This window comes from Haematobia irritans, chromosome 2 (genome assembly GCF_050003625.1).
Source record: "Haematobia irritans isolate KBUSLIRL chromosome 2, ASM5000362v1, whole genome shotgun sequence".
NCBI lineage: Eukaryota > Metazoa > Arthropoda > Insecta > Diptera > Muscidae > Haematobia > Haematobia irritans.
In genome coordinates this window covers 105,579,381-105,605,898 of record NC_134398.1, presented here as the reverse complement: position 1 = coordinate 105,605,898, position 26,518 = coordinate 105,579,381, and the positions used below count along the sequence as shown (strand labels likewise).

At 32.8% G+C, this 26,518-nt stretch overlaps 1 long non-coding RNA gene across 1 annotated transcript; it reads right to left on the bottom strand.

Moving 5' to 3' along the window:
- Positions 1-14,943: 14,943 nt before the first annotated feature.
- On the bottom strand, positions 14,944-16,083 carry LOC142223629 (uncharacterized). The gene is made up of 5 exons (XR_012718835.1): positions 15,882-16,083; positions 15,754-15,817; positions 15,563-15,626; positions 15,315-15,379; positions 14,944-15,165 (listed from the first exon to the last, which is right to left on the bottom strand). It is a non-coding gene; the product is annotated as an uncharacterized LOC142223629 (long non-coding RNA).
- Positions 16,084-26,518: the final 10,435 nt, after the last annotated feature.

Here is a 26,518-nt window from a genome sequence, read left to right as displayed (position 1 = left end):
AAATCCTCAATGTTGTATGTCATAACCAGTCTTTGCATTTTTGATACATGGTACATGTATTGCACCACCCAACTTTATGTATTCCCCAATTAGTTGGAAATTTATATTCAGACTTTTGTGCACCGAAAAAAAAGTTTACTATTTTTTATGAAAAATGAACTAACCCATAGTAAGAATGACCATGATTTGGCGCCAAAGATTTTTTTCATCTAGATAAGTTCGTGATTTTCTTATAAATTAGTTCATGCATTGCATCGTATTTTAGTTCATTATTACTATGCTGTGGGAAGAATATAGTTAAACTAATTCAAAATATTCCTGCTATCCGGAAAAATTAAAAATTTTTTGGGAAACCTGTATTAAGAAATTGGTTTGAAATGAACTGTTTGTCGGTATAATTTTCAAAAAAGTAGAGAAATTGAGGAATCAAAGGTACAACAAGCCTGTATACAACTTAGAAATTTTTCATACAAAACAAGTCAATTTTCTATAACCACCAGTATTTTATTTCAAAAAATTATTATTATATTACACAAAACTATGGGTTATGATATACAATAAAGGAAATATTTTTATTAGTACGTTGGATGCAGTTACTTGTCGGTAGTTAGTAATTGCTTCTTCAAAAGAGTAATATTCTATTTTATTAGGACCAAACTAATTATTTTAAATTTCCATGTTTTCTATCCATATGAAAGATATATGTTTCATAAGTTGCTATATTCAATTGAATTGTCCAATTTCATCGATTTTTGCTAACTTTTGTTGGGCGGATTTGTCTTATAAGCATCTGAAATTGCAAAGTTATACAAAATATAAGAAAAATATTATCAAATTCTATCGTTCATATTGATTTTTTACTTACGGTTTTCAAGAGTATTTCCTAGAGCCAATAAGGATATCAGCATAGTTAGCATTAAACAGTAAGAATATTCAAAAAATTACCATTACAAGACCTGTCTACATTCAAGTGAAAATAATAATTTTTAATAAATTGAAATTTTGGTTTTATAAAAAACGGACAAAATACCGTTTATAGAAAAACTTACCACATTGAAAAATCCATCCAGTTGGTACATTATTGGAATCATATCCATGGATTAATGGGACGTTTTTGAAATTATTCTCAGAATATATTTGAAATAAAAAATATTATAAAATTAGACATAATTTCCAATTGTCAGTATAGCATTTAGTATTTAAGGCATTAGCGTAGCTAGACAATTTTCCTAGGGGGGGCTATAGCCCCCCTAGCTAAAAATTTATAGACTGAACTTATAGGTTCAATTAATGTTTTATTTCATAAAATTGAATAAAAAATTAGACATCAAAATAACTCGACAATTAATTTATTATAAAGCAACTAAAAGTAGTTCCACACTTTTCCCAGCAAAAAAAAATGTGAGTTGTTCTAAAGGCACAACTTTAAAAGTACTTCCAAAAATATCCTCAATTATTTTAACTACATATTTTACTTACCTTCATATTTTAATGTGTAATTTTTTGTTTTCTTTTTTTTTTCAAATAGTTAAAAAGAGTAAGAATAAATAAATTGGTACAAATTATTCAAACTTTGCCAAAAAACTGATAAATCCATGATAGAAAAATCGAAATTTTGGAAATTATTCGAGGAAAAACGTTTCAAACAAGCGTCAGAATGCATTAAAAATTATAAAAACAATATAAAAATTATTTATTTGGGAAAATATCACAAAACTTTTTAAGTCACATTCAAAACACTGAATTCGGATATCACCTTAAGAAGTGATGCAAGTGCAGTGCAACGGCTGTTGAAATGGTGGACATTTGTCCTATGACAAGCTCATATTACATTCATTGCTTCTCCGCCAATTTTGCACCACTTTTAGACCCAAAAAGAACATTTTCACTACTTTTCTGGCAACGCTTTTTTACAGCATTATTAAGATATTCATTTATGAAACTAAATCAAACATAAGTTCAACCACAGCTTTATTTCATAAATATCTGACTTCAAACATTGCCATCGGCAACTGCTACCACAAACCAAGTAATTCGATTGTTCATGAAAGTCTTTAGCGGAACTTTGTGCGATTGTATATACTTGTTTAATTTTTATAAAAATTAAAAAAACTATTGACATTTATTGAAAAATGGAAAATCATAAATAGAGTTTCAAATTCTGGGGGGCTAAAATTTTTCTGGGGGGGTCTAAGCCCCCTCCCCAGAGGCCTTCCTACGCTTATGATTTAAGGTGGATATTAAGTTCGAGTTTAGAGGCTAAAATCGCAATTTTCATGATAAGTTTTATTTAATAATCCATTATAAAAAACTTGGTTTGGGCTATTCTCCATCAAGTTATATTTAAATTTGTATCGAAGACGTATAATTTTATACTTTTCTTAGTAATTTATTTTTAATTTTAGCGGCTAAACTCGAACTTAGTACTCACCTGTAGGAATTGCTGTAGCATAAAAATATAGATTCAAAAAAATGGTTGCATCTCCAACCTGTGATCCAGATGTAAAATAAATATAGATCAACCTATTACCAATCATGTTGTATATTTTTTATGTAAATCAATTAAAAATCCGCACTAATTTTAAACTATTAACAGAAATATACAGTTCCTTAATCTGCTATTTGTTTTTATCAATAAAAAAGCGTTTTTGATTACTCTAACATCACATCGTTCACTTCTCAGTTTCTAAAATGTTTCGAATAAATGTACTTTCATTAATAAACACCAATGCCGCACGTACAATTTTGAAAAATTAAATCCACGTGTGCACTTCATAAATGCATCAACATAACTGAATGCAACAATAAAACTCAAAGACACAAATAGTCATAAAGGCTACATACATACCTGCCGTAAAGAAAAACAACTCCACACACACACGATCCCTTTCTAATCTCGCTATTGCAAGAAAACAACTCTCACCACAAAAGATACCAACAACACACAAGGAACATTCCATTGTCTCTAGAATCAAAACAACCAACAACAACATAAATGACGCAATAACAAACACAAACAATCATACGAGATATACGCAAATTGTCTCTAAAAACTCCCTTCCATGATGCACTCACATTTTCCAGTAGCACGTTTATTGATTAGTTGGAATTCTATCTATAAGTTAAGGTATCAGGAATCTATAAAAAAATTATATACACCCGTCAAGGATTATATTAACTACTTTTTATTCTACTTTATCTAAAATTTTCAATGTGAGTAAAAACACTCCAACATATAATAAAAATGGAAATAATCTGTAGGTAGCCATCGTACGAATCGGTAATGGCGTTAAGTTAATTTTTACTACAAAAATTTTTTTCCATACAAAATATTTTCTTAGTAAATTGTCCACATTTCGTAGTAAGATTTTTATATTGCCCATGTATTTTTATAATAGAATCAACGATGCATTAACTACTGTGTTGGAAATTTATTTAAGGAAAAATCCTTCCCATCTCGTAGTTAGTGAACTAAAAAACATTTACTGAATTTTTATAAGTTTTCCTTTAGCTAAGTTAATTTTCGTTGTGGTTACGAAAAATGAACTACATTGCAGTACATTTGTTGAACTATGTGAAAGTTAAAATGGTCCTTAAATTTACAAGACACTTTTTTTCTGTGTGTATCGCAAGTGCAAAATCTTGTCTATGCATTGTCACTTCATGAAATTCCATATGCAATTTTAGTGCATAGACATTTTGCACCATCAAACCACATAAACTACACGTTTTGTGTGTTTGTAAATGTTTTTGGAATACATTTTGATTTTCATTTTTTTTTGCATACGTTGCATGTTAACATTTGGGATTCCATTTTGGCTCAAAGTTATTTCAAATGCTTTTTAAAATCTTATAAATAAACCTTTTATTTATTAATTATTTTTGTAACACAAAAAACAAATCGCAATTTCTTAATCTGTACGATTCTGTTTTCTCTTTTGTTTAAAAACAAATTTGTATTCTTTTCTGTTTATATTAATTATGTTTTACTTTTTTTATAACTCTAAAAAATTTACAACGTATTAATTGTGCGTTTCTTTTCTGTTTTCCGTTTGTATCAAAAAATGTTGTAAAACTCCGTGCGTTTGAATTAAGTCCGGGTTTAGAATTCAATTGGGACTTCAATTTCAAATGGGTATACTATATGTTTCTTCCAGGAATGAAATATATATATCCCTTTATAAATAAACATTTCTTCTCAAAATAACAAATACTAACAAATACTGAAAAAATCTAAAACAAAAGAAGAATTAAAAGACACATTCAACTTTACATTCCCTGATTTTCATAGATATTTTTTGTGTGCAATTAGACATCAATGTTTACATCTTCCCCATGCCTAAAGGGAAACAAACGCATACGCGACAAATCGCATGTAATTCAACGATATTTGCGTTCAACGATAATTTCGAGTTTGTGGGATTAAAATCTAAACAGCTCATTATCATAGGGTGTTTCTCCCCATGGTTTTCAACAGTCGAGTTACATGATATTCTATCAAAGAAAAGTAATGGTTGGTCTCCAATAATATTATTAGCATTAACGGGGGTTTCGACAATTTCATGCTGTAGAAGGTAAAGTGGGACAAACCCAGGATCTTCATATTCGGTATTCTCGATAATGAGATTTACACCCTTAAATAGACTCATCTTCTTTGGTCTTTCTGGAGCTATCATGTCATTGGGAATCGCATCTCTAAAAATATCTTGAATAGAATGAGGAGAGTAATCGGTCTGCGGATGGTAGTCGGGACCATACGATTCGAAGTCCGATACATAGTTTTGGCAGACTCTTTTAGGTGTCACAAACTTTGATTCAGTCCGTTCCGTTGGAACTACCTCTGGTTTACGCTTGGGTCGTGATTCTACTACCTTAATGGTTTCGAGCAAGTTTAGCTCCAAGGGCCATTCTTCTTCAAATGGATGGACATCCTTCAAAATGCCAGTACCGCTGACCCATATTTAGGACAATTTGAGCTTGTTCCAAGAAATCGGTTCCAAGTAGGGTTCGGTTATTAGTGTCTTCAGGAAATATGAGAAACTTTATGTTGAGACATCTTCCACCAATGACTATCTTACAAGTTGTTTCTGACAACTTGCGAATGTTGGTTGAACCGTCAGCAAGGGTAGTTTTACAGTCTACCGTCTCGTACTCGCAACCTTTGTATTCCATTATTCGTCTTAAATTGGAACTGGCAACACTTGTTTTGGCACCGGAGTCGAAGAACGCTTGGCCAGGTACGCCAAAAAGTTCGACGTTAACTGCTGGTATGTCTCTTCCTATACACAATCCCAAAGAATTGAAACTTATAGCTGCGGGTGCACTCTTTCGTGGAATATTGCTGCATATTGGACAGTTTGACCGAACATATCCAGGAGTATTGCAGTCAAAGCATGCTAACTTCGGTGTTAATATATCGGCTTTAGCTTCCTTCGCAGCTTCTGTTACTACATATTGTCGTTTAAAGCAATTTTCAGATATATGCCCTTTCTTTCGGCAAAATGTACATTTTTCGGACCGCCTTGGGGACCTCCATCACCATCGTCGGAGTTCACCATCTTGCGTTCACGTATAACCTGCTCGGTCTCTCTCGCATCTGCTAGCAACTCATCAAATCTGGCTACCTTATGACGATACAACCTCTCTCTTATCTGGGAGTGTATCATTCCAAAGATAATATCAATTTGATCGGCTTCAGAAGGGATATTCGGCAATTGAGCAAAAAGTGTTCTTTTTTACGTATGAAACTATCTGTAGGCTCACTCTTCTGTTGCCGGCACTCATTGATTTCAGAGTAGATGCGCCATGCTGGTTTTGGCGGCGAGAATGCATCACGTATCATCTTTATGACATCGGAAAACGTCTTAGCATTAGCCCTTACACCGCTCCACCATTTCATAGCATCTCCTTCCAATGTATTGTATAAAAGAAAAACAATTTTTAGCTCGGCTTTTTAGGCATGTTTTAGGCCACGCAGTTGGGCGTCAATTTTTAGCGGGGAATAGTGAAGATTACTAAAATATACCAAATTAAAGCGTTGGTTTGTTTATTTTAATGGGCGCCAGACGATAGGAAAAAGCCTTTCGGATGAATAAGCCAATGGTTTCCAATTTCAAATTCACAAAGAAGTTCTCTTTTTTGAATAATCCGCTATATACGTACAGGCTTGAAATATTATTGTTGAAAAGAGTATCCTGTTGAAAGAGAATGAATGAAAACCTAATAGCTCATATTATCTGCATAAATCATACAAACATTTAAGCAAACAAGAAGCGGGCACTAAAAGCAACCTCGCGACTTGCTTTGCTTCAATGTTTGTTTACCACAGTCCTACGAAAAACAATGCACATTGAGATGGCCGCCAATAGCAACCAAAGATTATAGACTTGAGGAAGATAGGAAATTGGCTTGCGTCATACCAAATGTTGCATTTACCATGTTAGTCCAATACATGTTTGTAATCTTTTAGTTGTTTTTCGTTTTTATTTTTTAAATGAAAAATTTAATTTTCTTAATGAAACAATGTTAAATTTTAGGCAACGACAAAAAAAATACATTTTCCCCTTTATGGAAATTTATTTCGTGCACTTAATTACTTTTTGTTTGCATTTTAATTCTATGTCAATACTTGTCGTATACGCGTTAGGTTCAAGTATTAAACTAATCTGGTAAATGGTTCGATCTCCTCAGTAATTAATTTCCTATCTTCCTACAATTTATAATCATTGATAGCAACCACGAATCTTTGTACAAGTCGTTCGCATAGCAGCGCATAGAGACAAACAGTGACAACAAGCAACGACCGCTTATAACGATCACGTATGCTTGTCGGCTACAGCTTGCTCCAGCCGATGTGCACCTACCAACCTGTTGAAAGAGAATGAACAAATCATTGCTTGACTGCTGGTTTTATAGGTAAACCAAGACAACATAAAATAAAACTTAACGAAATAATCGATGATTCGTTCATTCTCAGTGTTGTCAATGTCGCATAAAATAATGTTACGAATTTGATAATTATAGATATAAGTTTATTTAAATTAGTTTCCGTTAATTTAAAATTTCAAATTGTAACGATAAAACTTCGCTATCACTTGTTGGAATCATCTATTCATTTTCTAGTATTTTCCTGAATTTCTTTTATGTTCTTTTGTTTGCTTACCGAAATGTTAGTTCTTACTCTCTCATAGAATAGCAACCCCTTTGCTTTGTTATTCTGCATTCTCATCTCATTGTCTATTGTCATTGTTGTTGTAGTAATGCGAGCATATATCTATGTGAGTGTGTATGTGTTTGGCAGCCACCAGACGAATAACTTAATGGTCGTAGATCCTTCTAGCATTGTCTAAGAATGTTCTGGCGTTGCCAGAATATTGTGGTGCTACCAGAATGTTCTCGTATTGCCACACCGTCATATATAAAAGCGCTCGCATGCTGCTAACGAGTCAGTCTTAATTAAAGCGTCAAACGAATAACTTCAGTGTGGACGAATTGTAAAGTGTGAAGTCATAGTAAATAAATTGTAGATTGTCGTTATTTAAAAGAACTGTGTTTTAATTGTCGGGTAATTAAAAACGCCTAAATATAAAAACGTAACAATTGGTGTCAGAAGTGAAATAACGAAAAAAAATCTACAATGAAGTTTAATGAGCTTCGTGTGGAAGACTTAAAAAAGGAATTGAGCAAACTGGACCTGCCGACAACAGGCAATAAGGCCCAGCTTCAAAAGCGTCTACTGGAAGAGTTTGAACGGCGTAATATGGACATTGCGACGCATGAGTTTGATTATAAGGAGGACATTGACGAATCAATACTCGTCAATACCAGCAGTGTAGAAAATCCATCTGTGGCTTCAAGTGTTGTGGATTACACCTCAATGCTCAATGTTTTAAGCAAAATGATGGAAGAAAACTCTAGAAAAATCATGGATGAGAATTCTAGAAAAATGGAAGAAAATTCTAGAAAAATGGAAGAAAATTCTAGAAAAATGGAAGAAAATTCTAGAAAAATGGAAGAAAATTCTAGAAAATTGCTGAAAGAAAATGCCCTACAAATGGAAGCAAATTCTAGAAAAATGGAAGAAAATTCTAGAAAATTGGAGGAAAAATTCGACGAAAATTCTAGAATGGTCAACGAAAAATTACAACAAATTTCTGAAGGCATGGAGAAACGTGTGGACCATATAGAAAATCAAATTGTGGAATTGGATAAGAAATTTGTGGTTCACGATGAAAAATTTCTACACCTTGAGAAAAAAATGTCAGAGCTGGAAATTAAAGGTGCTCCAGTGCGCGTCATCGAGGGCTCAAAAATCAAAACTCCTGTTTTCGATGGCTCAACGTCATTTGATGTCTTCAAATTCCAATTCGAAATGGTTGCTTGTAGAAATTTGTGGAATGACGATGATAAAGCAATTGAACTTCTATTGGCATTAAAGGGCAATGCTGCTGATGTGATACAAAGCATTCCCGCTGCTTCTAGAAATAACTATAATGAAGTAATAGCGGCACTTCAACGCAAGTATGGTGGAGAGCACAAGCAGGACATCTTCAGAATGGAATTGAGAGGAAGAATCCAGAAATCGAATGAAACCCTACAAGATTTCGCAACAGAAGTTGAGCGGCTAGTGCTTTTGACATACCCAGGTGAGAGTCATCCTCTTGTGGACCGCATCAAGATTGAAACCTTCGTCAATGGAATTCGAGACCCAGATATAAAATGTGCAACATATGCGTCACAAAAGGCTACATTCGCTGAAACAGTAACATTCGCACTTGCACAGGAGACTGCGAGATTGCTAGCGCGGCCTCAAATTCACAAGGTACGTAAAGTAGAGACAGAGTGTGATGAATCAAAGTCCGTTATTGAGTCGATGAAAGAGGCCATGAAGCAGGCAATGCAAGAAATGAAGCAAGAGGCAAATAAATCCCGGACCAAATGCTATAACTGTGATAAGCCGGGACATCTAGCTCGAGAATGCAAAGCACGACGCAAACGGTCAAGGTCCACATCACCATCTCCATTAAACAATAGCCATAAGAAGGTGACCCCACAGTCAAGTGAGTCACCTTTAAACTAAATCGAGCTAGTTCAGCGGGGCAAGAGCTGGCTCCCACAGACGATGGCCCCACCATCTCCATAGCAATAGTTCAACAGAAAAATAACAATTTAACTATTGCGGGTGTTATTAATGGCGACAAGCGTACTTTGACGTTGGATACTGGTGCATCAAAGTCTATCATTAGATCTGATTTAGTAAAAGGAAAAGTTACACCACTGATTGGAGTCAAGCTACGCACGGCTACAGGGGAACCCGCAACCGTATATGGAAAGGTCACCGTAAAATTCACTATTGCTAACAAATCCGTTACTTATGATTTCATTGTGGCCGATATAGTAGACGAAGTTATAATTGGAGCGGATTTCATGATTGCTTTTGGCCTCAATCTGGATATGAAGCGTCGTGTAATGACATGGTGCGATGCCGAAATAACGGTAAACGTGGGATACGACGAGAATACACCTGTCAGACGTTTGACAACGAGCCAGTCAGAGTCTATACCACCGAATGCCGAAGCAATTATATGGGTTTCTATGAATGGAGATTGTGAAGTCGGCCAATTGTGGGTTGTTGAACCAGCAGAAAACAAAAGCAACAACATCTTGATAGCAAATACCCTGGTAACAACGAACGAAGAGAGACTAATACCAGTTCGTGTCTTGAACATGTCTGACAATCATGAGCAAATTGCAAAATTTTCTGATATTGGAAAATGTACACCAGCCGAGGCAATAGTCAATTTGGAAGGCAACTCATCAAAGACACATGGAGCAGTGAGAAAACATCTAGAAGGGTATTTTGAGGCTTGGACACGTCATCTATCGCCGTCAGAGAGAAATAAAGCCAAGCAATTGTTGCGGAAAAACGCCTCTGCTTTTGCTTCTGAAAAGGGAAATCAAGGAAGAACATCTGTAGTGAAACATGAAATTAAAACCGCAGAAGAAAGGCCCATAAAACAGGCACCACGAAGTGTTCCCCTGGCAAAAAGAGACGAAGTTCAAAAGCTCATAAAGGAAATGGCGGAGAGTGGAGTGATCGAGCCATCATCAAGTCCTTGGTGTTCCCCAGTTGTGCTGGTCAAAAAGAAAGATGGAAGTACCCGATTCTGCGTGGACTACAGAAAACTGAATGATGTCACCAAAAAGGACAGTTATCCGCTTCCACGCATTGATGACACGTTGGACACACTAGCCGGAACAACATGGTTTTCTACGCTTGATTTGCAGAGTGGATATTGGCAAGTAGAGATCGCCGAGAAAGACAAGGAAAAGACGGCTTTTGGCGTTAATGGCGGTCTCTGGCAATTCAATGTAATGCCGTTCGGGCTCTGCAACGCTCCGGCTACCTTCGAAAGATTGATGGAGCGGGTACTGAAGGGGTTGCACTGGAAGTCGTGCTTGATATACTTGGACGACATCATAGTGATGGGCAAAACATTTGACGAGCACCTTAAGAACTTGAAAGACGTTATCCAGCAATTGTCAGCCGCTGGTCTACGCCTTAACGCAAAGAAATGCTCCCTTTTCCAGCGGGAAGTGAAATACCTGGGTCATCATGTGACTGCAGAGGGCATATCCACCGATGAAGACAAAATCCAAGCTGTCAGAGATTGGCCACGACCCCGAAATCTCCACGAATTAAGAAGTTTCCTTGGGTTATGTACATATTACCGACGATTCGTCCCAAACTTCGCCAGCATCGCCGCTAGTCTCCATAAATTGACGCAAAAAGGTCAGAAGTTCCAGTGGAGCGACGAACAGGAGGATTCATTCCAACATTTAAAAGAACTTTTATGTTCAGCTCCTGTTCTAGCGTATCCTATTCCGGGCGAAAAATTTGTTTTGGATACAGATGCTAGCGCGCATGGTATTGGAGGTGTGCTATCCCAACAGATAGACGGCAAGGAGAAGGTCATCGGATATTTCAGCCGAACGTTGTCCAAGCCCGAAAAGAACTACTGTGTAACGCGACGAGAGCTGCTAGCCGTCATAGAGGGTGTAAAACATTATCATAAATATTTGTATGGACAACACTTCTTGCTCAGGACTGATCACTCAGCTCTACGATGGTTGCTCCAATTCAAGAATCCGGAAGCTCAACTGGCACGTTGGATCGAGAGGCTCCAAAGCTATGATTTCAGTATCGAGCATAGAAAAGGTGGAAAACACGGTAACGCTGACGCTTTGTCACGTCGACCTTGCAGTATAGAATGCAAGCACTGCTCGAAAGCTGAACATAAGGAGGAGATTGTTGATATTCGGCTGTTACACATCGAATCTGGGGTGGACTGGCCAACAGAACAGCGTAAAGATCCCATTTTGAACAAAATTATTTCGGCAAAGGAAGAGAACAAGAAACCCAGCAAGAAAGACATCGCAGCCGAAAGTCCACTTATGAAAGCATACTGGGCTCAATGGGATAGTTTAGTTCTAGTCAATGGATCCCTGCAACGTAAATGGGAAAGCGAAGATGGCAAGAGCAGCCGAAATTTGATCATCGTGCCGGATTCCAAAATAAGAGACGTTTTGGCGGAGTTCCATAATGGTCCCAGTGGAGGTCATCTGGGAATAACCAAAACAGCCGAGAAAGTGAAGCAACGATTCTACTGGGTTGGATGCCAGAAATCAATTGCTGAATGGGTAGCCAATTGCGAGAAGTGCATGAAGGCGAAAGGTCCAACAAGGAAAAGTCGAGGTCCTATGCAAGAATATAGACCAGGAGCCCCGTTTGAAAGAATAGCAATGGACGTGGCAGGCCCTTTCCCAGTAAGTGATTCTGGAAACCGTTATGTCCTTGTGGTCATGGATTACTTCAGCAAATGGCCGGAGGTGTATGCAATTCCAAACCAAGAGGCAAAAACGATTGTGGATGTTGTCAACAATAACTGGATATGTCGCTACGGTGTGCCGTCCGAGATTCACTCAGACCAGGGAAGAAATTTTGAATCGGCCATATTCAAAGAGATGTGTGAATCCCTTGGTATCAAGAAAACGAGGACTACGCCATTACATCCACAATCCGATGGCATGGTAGAAAGGTTTAATCGCACTCTGGAGGAACATCTTCGAAAAGTAGTGGACAACGGCCAGAGGGACTGGGACGAGCATATACCAAAGTTTTTGCTGTCGTATAGATCTGCCATTCATGATTCCACCTCGCGAACACCGGCCAATGTTCTATTCGGAACTGAGTTGAAGTTGCCTGGAGATCTGATATTCGGCGCTAAACCTAATGAGCTCGCCATGGAAGAAAACAGAAACGACATCCCAAACACTTTCGGTGAAGTTCACGAATCAGTGCGCAACAAAATAAGAATGGTCAGCAACAGAATGAAGGCGAGATACGATCGTGCTGTAAATACTGAGGGCTTCCAAGAAGAAGAATTGGTTCTGCTATTTAACCCGCAACGAAAGAAAGGATTGTGTCCTAAACTGCAAACACAGTGGGAAGGCCCATACAAAGTCATCAAGAAGATCAATGATGTTGTATACCGGATTCAGAAGGACGACAGCCCTAGATCAAAGATGAAAGTTGTACATCTGGAACGATTGGCTCCTTACGGAACAGGTTCTGTGCCTGTTCGGGACGAACAGGCTTAAGCGGGAGGCAGTGTTACGAATTTGATAATTATAGATATAAGTTTATTTAAATTAGTTTCCGTTAATTTAAAATTTCAAATTGTAACGATAAAACTTCGCTATCACTTGTTGGAATCATCTATTCATTTTCTAGTATTTTCCTGAATTTCTTTTATGTTCTTTTGTTTGCTTACCGAAATGTTAGTTCTTACTCTCTCATAGAATAGCAACCCCTTTGCTTTGTTATTCTGCATTCTCATCTCATTGTCTATTGTCATTGTTGTTGTAGTAATGCGAGCATATATCTATGTGAGTGTGTATGTGTTTGGCAGCCACCAGACGAATAACTTAATGGTCGTAGATCCTTCTAGCATTGTCTAAGAATGTTCTGGCGTTGCCAGAATATTGTGGTGCTACCAGAATGTTCTCGTATTGCCACACCGTCATATATAAAAGCGCTCGCATGCTGCTAACGAGTCAGTCTTAATTAAAGCGTCAAACGAATAACTTCAGTGTGGACGAATTGTAAAGTGTGAAGTCATAGTAAATAAATTGTAGATTGTCGTTATTTAAAAGAACTGTGTTTTAATTGTCGGGTAATTAAAAACGCCTAAATATAAAAACGTAACAATAATAATATCGATATAGTGCAAATTAAAGGTAATTCAATGCATAAACTAATGTTAACGAATATAAAGGAATGAATACAAGCAATGACAATAATATGAAATAATATGATTTGGTATAATTGTTATAATATGCATATGTGTATAAATGTATGTATAATATGATATAATATGTATAAAGTATATAATGAAATGATGATCCGCTACAAATATTAATTTTCTAATCTTCGGGTTTGATCTACTATACGATATTAACTTTTTACCCAATTTTATTATTCCCATTGATTACATAAAACTAATAACAGCATTCGCATAAGTTCCAGAGGCCTCTACAACTGTTGTGAGTTTGTTTTTGTACTACATTCATTTGGTGAGTTGTACTCTATGATAATTATAAGCTATTTATTAAAACATAGTAAAAATGAGAAAAATATTGGGAATATAGTATCACGTAGAAGAAAAAAGATACAAATAATACAACAATACAATCAATGTAACATATTCAAGTTTACATAACATATTACTGTACAGCAAAACAATCAAAACTGTGATCTATTTTGTTCTTATTTTGTTATTTAATATTTGCTTTCTATTATGTTATACTTTAACTTTAAATTAAAGATTATTCAACAGTTAATTGAAGTACGTACTAAAATTGATATCATGTTTACATGATTCTTTTTACTTAATACATTAAATCTGAAAAAATGAATTGCTAAAATTAGACTTTTCTTCTTATCTGGTGGGTAAAGGCGTTATGGGATCTTCTACAAACATGTAAGTCAAGAAGATATTGGTAGGGTGGGTGAAAGAGGATACCACATGTCACCAATGAGTATCCGAAACATTAATGCATGAAATTCCCCATTTTAATATTAGATTATTAGTACTGTTCATTCACTCATTTAGTTTTCGTAATAATCGGATGCAAAAAGGGACTCATTAAATTAAAGTCGTAACGTCTCCTTGTAAGAGGCTAGTCAAGAACCCCCCATTTACCGTGATAGCTAGTGATTTATGAGTCTCACTCGACTTAGTGCTCTATGGTAAGAGAAAAATGGTTTATGTTTGATTTTTGTAGAATGAAAATTCTTGAATAAATTTCCCACACGTTACACAAGTTAAAAAGTCAGTATTATTTTGGTTAACTTGTTTATTTTTTAGGAAACCCGATAATAAAATTTTAATAATAGCCTATTTAAAATGTCGACGACTAAACTATTTTTAAATCAATCATTCCACAGTACAGAATTTTCTTCGTAAAAAGAACGAAAAATTTCGTTAAAAGTAAGAAATTTGTCATTGTTTTACAACCAAAGAAACTTTTAATTAAAAGTACGAAATATTTCGTACTTTTTACGAAGAAAAGTTCTTCCAAAATTTTCGTAGTTTGTAAGAAAAAAATTCGTACTTTTTATGAAGAATCTTCGTACTTTTTATGAAAAATCTTCGTACTTTTATGAAACCATTTCGTTCTTTTTATGAAAATGTTTCGTACTTTTTATGAAAAACTTTCGTAGTTTTTATGAAAAATGTTCGTAGAATTCACGAAGAATAGTTAATGAAGAATTCTTCGTAAAATTAACGAAGAGAATTCTTTCGGTGTACAGGTAAATTAAATAATTAAAGGAACAAACCGTTATACTATTATACAAATTTTCATACATTAAAAGTAAACTTTCTTTAAGAAAAAGTACTTTATTATAAAAACTTATGGTAAAAGTTCTTAATACAATGGTTTTTGTGAATAAAAATTACGGCCACGTGGAACAAGAAAGTAGTTTATTTTAACTCGGTGTTTTGGACATTTTTACTTATCCTTAGTTTTTGTTCATCGTAGGTATATTTGAACCCGAAACAATTAGAGAAATAATGAAGTATGTCATATTACCTCATAAAACTGTGTTGTTATCGATATGAAGGAAATAATAAAATAAATATACTAGTTAAAAGAAAGTCAAATTGGTTTCCAAAAAATCTAATTAAAGAAATAATAATATGCATAAAAATCTAAATATTCTGGTTAAAAGAAAGTTAAAGAAAACTTACCAATTCACTATTAAATTATAAGCAGAGGAGTAATAAAAAAATTTCCCAATTGTTAAGGGGTTATTCTGAAATTAAATATTTGTTTTTTACATTAAAAATATTAATTTGGTTTCCAAAAAATTGATTAACGAAATACTAAACTAAGGCATTAATTTTGTATGATAAAATGGTCATATTGTAATTTTGATGATAATATGGTCATAAAAACGTAAATATTCTAGAAAGTCAATTTTAAAAAGAAAAATTACCAATTCTCCATTATATTATACGATGAGGAGTATAAAAATTGGTCTGAATCCATCTGGGATTGCTCTGAAATTAAATATATTAACAAAGAAAAACATTAATCAGGTTTCCATAAAGATTAATTAACAAATAATAATATACATAAAAAATATTATTTTTAAAAGAAAACCAAATTTTAAGAAGAATACTTAACAATTTATGATTAAACTATACGCTGAGATGTAACAAACAAATTTCCAAATTCATCTGGCGTTACTCTGAAATTGAATTTTATTTTTTACATTGAATAATAAAAATTTCTATAAAACAATTTCAATATACTTTCAATTTCAGCATTTTTTCTTAAATATTGAACATTCTTATTGACTTTTCTAAGCTTCCGATCACCATCGTACATCTCATCGCTAAAATATTAATAACACACTTAAAAGGTTTCACAAGCAAACGCTAATATATCTCAAAAACCAAAATATTCCATACCTTTATATTTCCTTGCTAAAAAGATACAACAGCCACGCCAACTACACAAGTGAAGCATGCCAAAGAAAACCGGGCAAACCCCAAACATTCCTACAACAACAAAAACACATGTCCCTTTATTGAAAACAATACCTCAACCAGACAAATAAACCATCCGCGAATATCAAACACACACACACAAACCACTGAAAAAACAAACATAATATAGAAACAACCCCACGCTCAGATATACACAACATACCCATTGCATTGCTCTCAATGCATGTTCTCACTCTCCAACAAAATTCAAGTAACATTATCGTTACATTAATCACATTCCACTTTGCCGAGAAAAATCTCTGTACTACTCTGTAGTTCATCGCCCCAGTGTTGCCATGTTGGGGGTTTCCCCCAAATTTAGGGGTTTTTTACACGTTTAGGGGGATTTTTATGGGTAACATTTATTTGGGGGGATTTTTGGGGGTAAACAATTATTTTAAACCCTATAAAGTGGAGCAATTCTCAACAAAATTTGGAACAATTCTGGCATGAATTAAAAAAAATGAGGGAAGTCAACCCATGTTCTTAAATACAAGCAAGTAAGCAATGACATTCTGTTTTAAATGCATCTGTTGAAGGGGCATTTTTAATATTTGATACAATTAAAAACAAATTAAGAAATGGTATTGTACACAGAAAAAAATTTCACGAAAAATTTTCCAATTAAAATTTTAATTGAGTTTTAAAAAATATTCAATTAAAAATTTAATTGAATCAACAAATTTTTTAATTGAAACAAAAATCAATCACAAAAATTAATAGTATCAATTAATTTTTTAATTGGCCTTCAATTAATTTTTTAATTGATACTATCATTTCTGTGATTGAAGACATTTCAATTAAAAAATTAATTGGATCAATTAATTTCGTGATTGAATCAGAAAAAAATTTTTTTGTGTGTAACATTAAATTATTGGTCTCATAATTTCACGCCTGCAATTTTGGCGAATAATGTATATATTTACTGAACTTTAATTTTTGTTTATTTTTTATTTCTATTATTTGTACTTTATAAGCCATTGTTTTAATTAATTTGATTTGAAAGATTTATACATTGAATTATATTGTTTTGTCTGCTCTTTATATTGATATATATTTTGTATTATTATACCCATAGAAAAATTACTTTCCTCAGGAACGAAATTTTAGACAAATAAACCCGAATTTGTAAAAAGTGGTATAATGATGTTATCTACTGATTTTTATTTACTTCAAAAGAAATTTTGTTCTTCAGAAAAAAATTTTTTTTCAGTATATATATTTGTGTTAAATTTAATTTGTAAAGTGTAACACTGCAGGATTTTTTTAACGAATTTTGGGACACCTTTTTGACATATTAACATTCTTAAATTTTTTGGGGGTTTTTGAAAAAAGTCTAGACCAATTTAGGGGTTTTTTTCTTAAGATTTGGGGGGAAGAGTCAAAAATCACCTGGCAACATTGCATCGCACCTGCTGACAATTTACTCTAAGAATAATATTCGTAAAGGCACACCAGTTTATGAACGATGAAAACTTTAACTTAAAATTAACAAAACCTTCATGAAATGTTATCAACCCATTTTTGATAAAAATGTCGATAAATTTAATTATATGTGAACTAAAAATATTACATTGAGAAATATTCTACCAACTATTATTAACTATAGGAATTGCCAGTAATAAATTGCTATCCGCTTTAAAGTTCATTTTTCGTAAAAAAATATTTTCTCATACAAAAAAATCTTATAGTAAATTGCACTTATTATTTAGAAAGTACTTTACATTTCACAAGTAGTTTTATAGTATGGCAAACGAATTTTTAACTACCAGTTAAGAAAATTACCATCGTATTTTGTAGGCCATGAACTAAACGATTGCTACTTAAAATTTGTAAAGTTTCCTTTCGTAATTTTCGTTGAAGATACGAAAAATGAACTAAAATTCTAGAAAATTCTTGTAATTAATTATTGTAAAAATCTTCTTAAATATACGAGACACATTTTTTGTGGCATCGCAACAATGCTCGGTTAACAAAAAACGTGTTTGGTCGTATACACACACTGAGTGTGATTGCATTAATCAACAACAGTTTGCATCAACGTAAGAGAATTGAGAGAGTACCAAATAAAAGAATACCAAACTGCTGAGCAAGGTTGCCAATAATATTTCAAGAAAAATATGTACTTTTTCCCAAAAAAAAATGTCATAATCGGCACTTACATTTTAAAAATTGTCAAAAAATCGGAAATATAAATAATATTAAAATAAAACATATTTTTGGCTAAAACAAAACAAAATTATTTATTTCATATATATAACAGAAAACTAACATGCACAACTATATATTTAAAAAAAAAACCTAACGAATTCAATTTATATAAAAATAGCATTGAAATAAAAAAAATTATTTTTTCTAATATATAGTTACTAATTCAGTAACAATTTTATTTAAATGTTATCTTAGTCTGGAGCAGGATTCTGCTCCAATTATTAACCGATTTTTATGGAATTCTGCTTAGAGCGTTTTTTCTGGCACAATCTGCAAAATGAACCATAATACCCTTATTTAAACCCGTTCTTATTCAAAGTTGGTACAATGTGGTTTTATATAATATCAACTAAAACTTTTAACTATCAGTAAAAATGGGTTGCCAAAAAAGTAGTGAAAATTTTCTTTTTGGATTCAGAAGTGGTGCCAAATTGGCACAGAAGCGATGAATTTAACTTGGGCTTGTCATAGGATATATGTTCGCCATTTCAAAAGCCTCTGCACTGAATTTGCATCACTTCTTAAGGCGTGAACCGCATTCAGTGTTTTTGATGTGAATTAAAAAATGTTGTGATATTTTGCAAATAAATAAGTTGTATAATATTTATGATTTTGAATACATTCTATCGCTTGTCTGAATCGTTCCTGTAGAATAAATTTAGCATTTTTTTCGACAAAATTTAAAAATGTATACCATTTTATTAATTCCTACTCTGCTTTTAACCTATTTGAAACAAAAAGAGTAGAATTTACCCATTACAATATAAAAAAGCGAGTTATAAAAATTGAATTAAAGGACTTCGGGTGTAGTTAAATTAAAGAATATCTTTGGGAGGACATTTTTGGAAGTGCTTTTAAAGTTGGCCTTTAGAACAACTTAAACATTTTTTGATGGGTAACCAAATCAGCATAATATTATGCAAATCGGTTCAGATTTAGATATAGCTTCCATATCGCCGGTTTGCCGAAATTTTGCCATAATATTCTTATTTATTTACCAATCTTACTCAAAATTTAGATTTATGATTTGATCTAACTTAGATTTAGATATAGCTCTTAAATATAAATATTGGACTCAATTTTAATTGCATACTAACATAATACTTTAGGCGCAATTCTCTATCTATAACTGTCAAATGTTTCTCTCCATTTCTTTTTGGCTGGATTTTCGGTGTAAATGAACAACTTTCCGTAAATTTTTTTCAACGGAGCTAATATCATTATTTTTGGGGCAAAAATCGGAAAAACGGTATTTGCTGCTTTTTGAGTAAAAAATCGTAACAATCGGCAAAATTGACAGCCCTGCTGAGATATGAGATATTTGAGTGGTTGTTTTACTACGTTCACTGAAAAAACTGTGAACCCAACATGAAGAAAAATGTTTGTTAATTTTAGAAAATTTAGATTATTTGTAGAAACACGCCGATATCACAAGAAAATATTTTTCGACAAATCCAAGAAAATTTTTTAGTCATAATTATTTTTTTCACTTGTTAAAGAAAATTTTGTAGTTTGAAGCAAAAAATTGGAGTTAAAAATTGCAAGAATGTCTTTAGTGTCATACGAAGTTCAAGATGGGCGCATTTGTAGTAATATTTAAACGTTTAAAGAAATAATGACCTATTTTGTGAGAAGTATGAATTTAGTAAATCTTTATGCTTCATTTGTGTATAACTTTTTCATGTTTTTCAGTTCATTTAACTAACGTACGCAAAAAAAATTGTAGAGTGAAGGCAACTTTTCCAAACATAACAATTCCATGAACTAAAGTTAATTTAAATTGCCTTAGTGAAATAGAGGGTTCACTTTTTTGAGTGTTGTTTTCGAGAGACCAACACTCATACTCATAAGGGAGCCACCGTGGTGCAATGGTTAGCATGCCCGCCTTGCATACACAAGGTCGTGGGTTCGATTCCTGCTACGACCGAACACCAAAAAGTTTTTCAGCGGTGGATTATCCCACCTCAGTAATGCTGGTGACATTTCTGAGGGTTACAAAGCTTCTCTAAGTGGTTTCACTGCAATGTGTAACGCCGTTCGGACTCGGCTATAAAAAGGAGGTCCCTTGTCATTGAGCTTAACATGGAATCGGGCAGCACTCAGTGATAAGAGAGAAGTTCACCACTGTGGTATCACAATGGACTGAATAGTCTAAGTGAGCCTGATACATCGGGCTGCCACATAACCTAACCTAACCTAACCTAACACTCATACTAACAAATACCGAGAGTCGTCGGTTGCGTTTAATTTTACCAATGGCAGCCGTTCTCTGATTTGAACCTGCGTTCCTTACCTTTTCATTTATACTAATAAGGAACATCTCGAGAAGTAGTTACACAGAAAAAAAGTGTCTCGTATATTTAAGAAGATTTTTACAATAATTTATTACAAGAATTTTCCAGAATTTTAGTTCATTTTTCGTATCTTCAACGAAAATTAAGTACTCGAAAGGAAATTTTACAAATTCTAAGTAGCAATCGTTTAGTTCAATGCCTACAAAATACGATGGAAATTTCCTTAAAAAATTTCTTAACTGGTAGTTAAAAATTCGTTTGTCATGCTATAAAACTACTTGTGAAATGTAAAGTACTTTCTAAATAATAAGTGCAATTTACTATACGATTTTTTTGTATGAGAAAATATTTTTTTACGAAAAATAAACTTGAAAGTGGATAGCAATTTCTTACTGACAATTCCTATAGTTAATAATTGTTGGTAGAAAATTACCCAATGAAATATTTTTAGTTCACATGTAATTAAATTTATAGACATTTCCGTCAAAAATGGTAGATAACATATCATGAAGTTTTTGCAAATTTTAAGTTAAACGTTTCATCGTTCATAAACTGGTGTGCCTTTACGAATATTATTCTTAGAGTAAATTGTCAGCAGATGCGATGAACTAATGCATAGCATAGAGATCTTTATAGGCATAGTGGAATGGGGTTAATGTAAAGGTGATGTTACTTGAGTTTTGTTTGAGTGAGAGTAATGCATTAATGAGAAATTGTGTATACATGAGCGTGGGGTTGTTTTTATATTTCCCAGCGGGGGAAATCGCTCTTCATAAGGCCTTTTAAAAGGCATTTATTTGCAGACACAAGGCATTGACTTCCCATTACATATTCATTGATTTTTTACACAGGGTGTCATAGCCGACTAAGGGCTCCGACTTCAACTTACAGCATAAGGGCCAATATAAGGTCATTATTTTAACGCCTTTTAGGAATTGCCTCAATAAGTTCTTTATAATGTGTGATAAAATAAGACCTTTTATAAAGTATACATCAAAAGGCTTTATGAAGCATATATAAATAGAGGCCTCTTAATAGGAGTTGAAAATAATTCCAATTTAATGCCTTTTTATGAAAGCTGTTTAAAAGGCCTTGTTTACATACCTTATATAGGACCTACTCCAAATTTCATATATAAATAAGAAACCCAAAATTTTTGCAGAATTCTTTTTATTTTATTTTGTACTATATAAAATTATACTATAAAAAAATCACCTTCTTCACTGGAACTGATTTCGTATTGGACGTCTGATTTCCACATATTGAACAGAACATTGGCTTTCATGGTAGAAGTTGCCGCAATAAATAAGTAAAATTATTATTATAATGTAATTGAATATAGTATAATATTCGTCAAAAAATATATGCTTACCGCATATTTGACACTTCAGCTACTTAAAATAAAAAACAAACTCCGCGACTTGCTCCAACGAAATCACAAACCCGAATGAAGAAACACGTGTTGTTTAAATTGTGCAAAATTATTTTTATTATTAAATTTCGGTTACTTATAAACTTACGGCATAAGAGCTTATCAAAGGTCTCTTCGATTAAAGAAGTGCGCATATGAGAACATGACTTGTTTTTTTTTAAAGCCGTTATATTGTTTGTGACTCGTTGTCGAAAAACTTATAAATTGGCTTACGGCATAAGGGCTTTTCAAAGGTCTCGTAAATGATAAGAGCTTGCTATGAGAATATAAGTTGCTTTTTAAAAAATGTTTTATTTTGCCTCGTTGCAAGAACACATTGTAATTCACAATACCAAACAAGGCCTATTACACAGAAAAAAAGTGTCTTGTAAATGTAAGGACCATTTTAACTTTCACATAGTTCAACAAATTTACTGTAATATAGTTCATTTTTCGTAACCACAACGAAAATTAACTTAGCTAAAGGAAAACTTATACAAATTCAGTAAATGATTTTTAGTTCACTAACTACGAAATGGGAAGGATTTTTCCTTAAATAAATTTCCAACACAGTAGTTAATACATCGTTGATTCTATTATAAAAATACATGGGCAATATAAAAATCTTACTACGAAATGTGGACAATTCACTAACAAAAAATTTAGTATGGAAAAAAATTTTTGTAGTTAAAATTAACTTAACGACATTACCGATTCCTGCGATGGCTACCTACAGATTATATCCCTTTTTATTATATGTTGGAGTGTTTTTACTCACATTGAAAATTTTAGATAATGTAGAATAAAAAGTAGTTAATGACGGGTGTATATATTTTTTTATAGATTCCTCATAGATTTGGTATATATTTTACCTAAACTTATAGATAGAATTCCAACTAATCAATAAAGTTGCTACTGGAAAATGTGAGTGCATCATGTGAGGGAGTTTTTAGAGACATTTTGTGTATATCTCGTATGATTGTTTGTGTTTGTTATTGCGTCATTTATGCTGTTGTTGGTTGTTTTGATTCTAGAGACAATGGAATGTTCCTTGTGTGTTGTTGGTATCTTTTGTGGTGAGAGTTGTTTTCTTGCAATAGCGAGATCAGAAAGGGATCGTGTGTGTGTGTGTGTGGAGTTGTTTTTCTTTACGGCAGGTATGTATCCTTTATGACTATTTGTGTCTTTGAGTTTTATTGCTGCATTAAGTTCTGTTGATGAATTCATGAAGTACACACGTGGTTTTAATTTTGCAAAATTGTACGTGAATTTTGTGTTTTACCGAGTTTCGGGGTTTAAAAAAAAAATTAACAAAGGTGTACGTTCTGCTTCGGTCAAATGCCCAGATCAGACTCATGCTTTATTTATTTTCATTAAATGAACTTACTTCTTAATTTTACAATTTTGCTTTGCTAAAGTTTGACTTAAATATTATTTTTGCTTATTATTTAAATTAATGGAAATATTGTGGTTTGCCCAATACCGGATACGGTATTGGGTTACTGTCTGGCTTTTGAATTTCTTTAAGCAATTCATCAATTTTATCAGGTAACTCATTTTTTATGTAAGTCTGGGGGTTTGCACATGTAACTACCCTCCCCTTTAGACCAGAATTCGCCTGAATTCTATTATTCAATTTAATTTGAATTTTATTAAATTTTGTTTTCCACAAGATGATTATTAAGACAATTATAATTATGAGAAAAATATTACATGTGTATATGATTTTATTATGAATTTTTAGGTTTGAAATGTTTTGAAAATTAATTTTATTTTCTTCATTTAGTTGTTCAAATGTTAATTTTTCTGTAAAATTTTGTATATCATCGTATCGCAAACTCATAATATTTCCTTGTACATTTTCAATTAAGTTTGAATAATAATAATCATTTATTTTTATTGAACAATTATTAAATTGAATGGCATAATTTCCACTTAAAATAGTATTATTTTTATTACATGTATTGTTTACAAATAAATTTATTGAATTTTTAACCATTATTGTTTTTTCATCTAAAGGTATAATTTCCAAGTCTTTATTTGTAATAAGTTTACAATTTTGTGTTATTATACAATGAGTGCTCGGTTTTAATTGTCTAAAATGTTTATTTTCTTCAAATCTCATAGTTTTATTTTTATATGTAAAAACTTCTTCTATTTGAGCATCTATTTCTTTTTGTTCTTTATTTGGTAATGGTATAATTTTTCTTATTTTAGCTTGTATAAATACTTTTGGAATTTTTATACCCAAAATTAAATAAGTATTATTAAAAGTTGCTATACCGAGTTGTAAATATTTTAATTTATTAAAATCAATATTGTATTTGGTTATTTCATTATTTGTTAAAATATTTGGGTGTATTAATCCGTACTTAGCAGAAACTACATTATCTTGTATTTGTTCTATTTTACTTTTTATCAATTGCATATTTGTAATTTGTTGTAAATACATATGCTCTTGATATTCTTGATTTTCAAATTTATTTATTGCATTAAAACTTCAATTTCCATTCGATCATTTTTTACAATATTTTTAATTTGTTCTATAGCTATATTAAAATGATTTTTTTATAGATATTTGTTTATTTACTGTCTCGACCGTCTGTAAAAAATGTTTTTGTATAGTCTGTCTGTCGTAATCGTCCATTGTACCAAATGTCCATTTTGATAATGTTCCTATAGCATTTATTAGTCCTCTTTTTTGTCTAATTTGTCTAGGTATAAGCGTCGTTAGTTTATTACGAGCTTCTAATACTTCTGATTGTAATATGTCTTTGTTACTAGCCTTCATTAATATAATATCGTCTGTCATTTCATTAATAATATTTTCTATTTCTTTAACGTCAATTATGTGTAGTACTATGTCACTGTCCAAAACTATATCCTGATTTTTCAATTCTAAGCAGGGATCCGGAGCGGTCCATTTTTTTCGCTCCGCTCCGCTCCCGCTCCGGAGAAAAAAAAAACCGCTCCGCTCCTCGCTCCGCTCCGAGAAAAAAAAAATCGCTCCGCTCCGCTCCGCTCCTCTTCGAGAAAATTATAGTACAAACATTGTATTATTTGTTCAATTGAGTTTTATTTTATTTAGAAAAATCGGGCGGTACATATATGGGAGCTATAGCTAAATCTGAACCGATTTCGATGATTTTTTGCACATATAGTTAGTGCTATAGAAGATTACATTTCGCCAACTTTGAGTAAGATCGGTTGATAAATAAGGGTTTTTATGACCTAATTTGACAAAATCGGGCGATACATATATATGGGACCTATATCTAAATCTGAACCGATTTCGATGAAATTTTCAGACTTAAAGGGTGATACAGAAGATTATTTTGTGCTAAATTTGACGACGATCGGTTAGTAAAAAAGTGCAACGTGACCCCATTTGTCGAAATCGGGCAATACATATATCTAAATTTGATCCGATTTCTTCCAAATTCAATAACGTTCGTCCTTGTGCCCAAAAAAACTCCCTGTACCAAATTTCATCAAAATCGGTTAATAATTGCAACCGAAATCCTGTGAACAACAAATACATGGACAGACGGACGGATGGACGGACGGACGCCAAGCGCTAGATCGACTCAGGAGGTGATTCTGAGTCGATCGGTATATATTTTATGGGGTCTAAAATCACTATTTCTTGTAGGCACATTTTTTGGCAGATCAAACTTGTTATACCCTAACCACTATGTGGTTTAGGGTATAATGACTTTAAAACAATGTGTTGAAATATTTTATTAATTTTGAAGATTTTTTCAGAAATATTAAATCCATTTTGACTTCATTAAAGGAGGCATTCTAGGAAGCATATGTTAATTTTTCATTTTTTTTAATTTTTTTTCGTCAGTTGTTATCAAAATCCTTTAAAAACGAGTTAACGAGTAATTTTTTTTCCATATTAAGACTCGACTTCCAGTAGAAATTATGCTATGTTTCAAGTAAAAAGCGTCTTTAAAATAAAGTGTTGAAAAACATGTCTTATTTTTTAACGATTTTTTGCTTTGTAGGCAAGATGCAAAAAGGAAACAAATTTAAAGACAATTTTATTAATTTTAAAGAATTTTTCTTATTATTAAAGTCACGTTGACCTTACCTCAAAAATTTTATCTTTCATGTTATGATACACATTTTTAAGTAAAATCACTTAATTATAAGGACATTACAACTTCATTCAAAAGTTTATTGCCTTTTGGACAAGAAAACAAGTATATACAGCACTAAGTTCGGCCGGGCCAAACCTTAAATACGCACCACCATGAACCAAATATTAGGGTTTCCTTTGAAATTTTAGGATGGCTTGAGGACTTGAGGACACTTCCCGAAGATAAATTTAAAGATTTCACCTATGAGGACTATATCAGATTCTGGATTTATAAGAACCATTTTTGTTTGAGTTTTAGAGGAATCATTAACATCTCTTGTAAGTGTGCAAGAAAATTATAAAATAGCGTCTTGATTTGAAATCTTAAATATGTAGA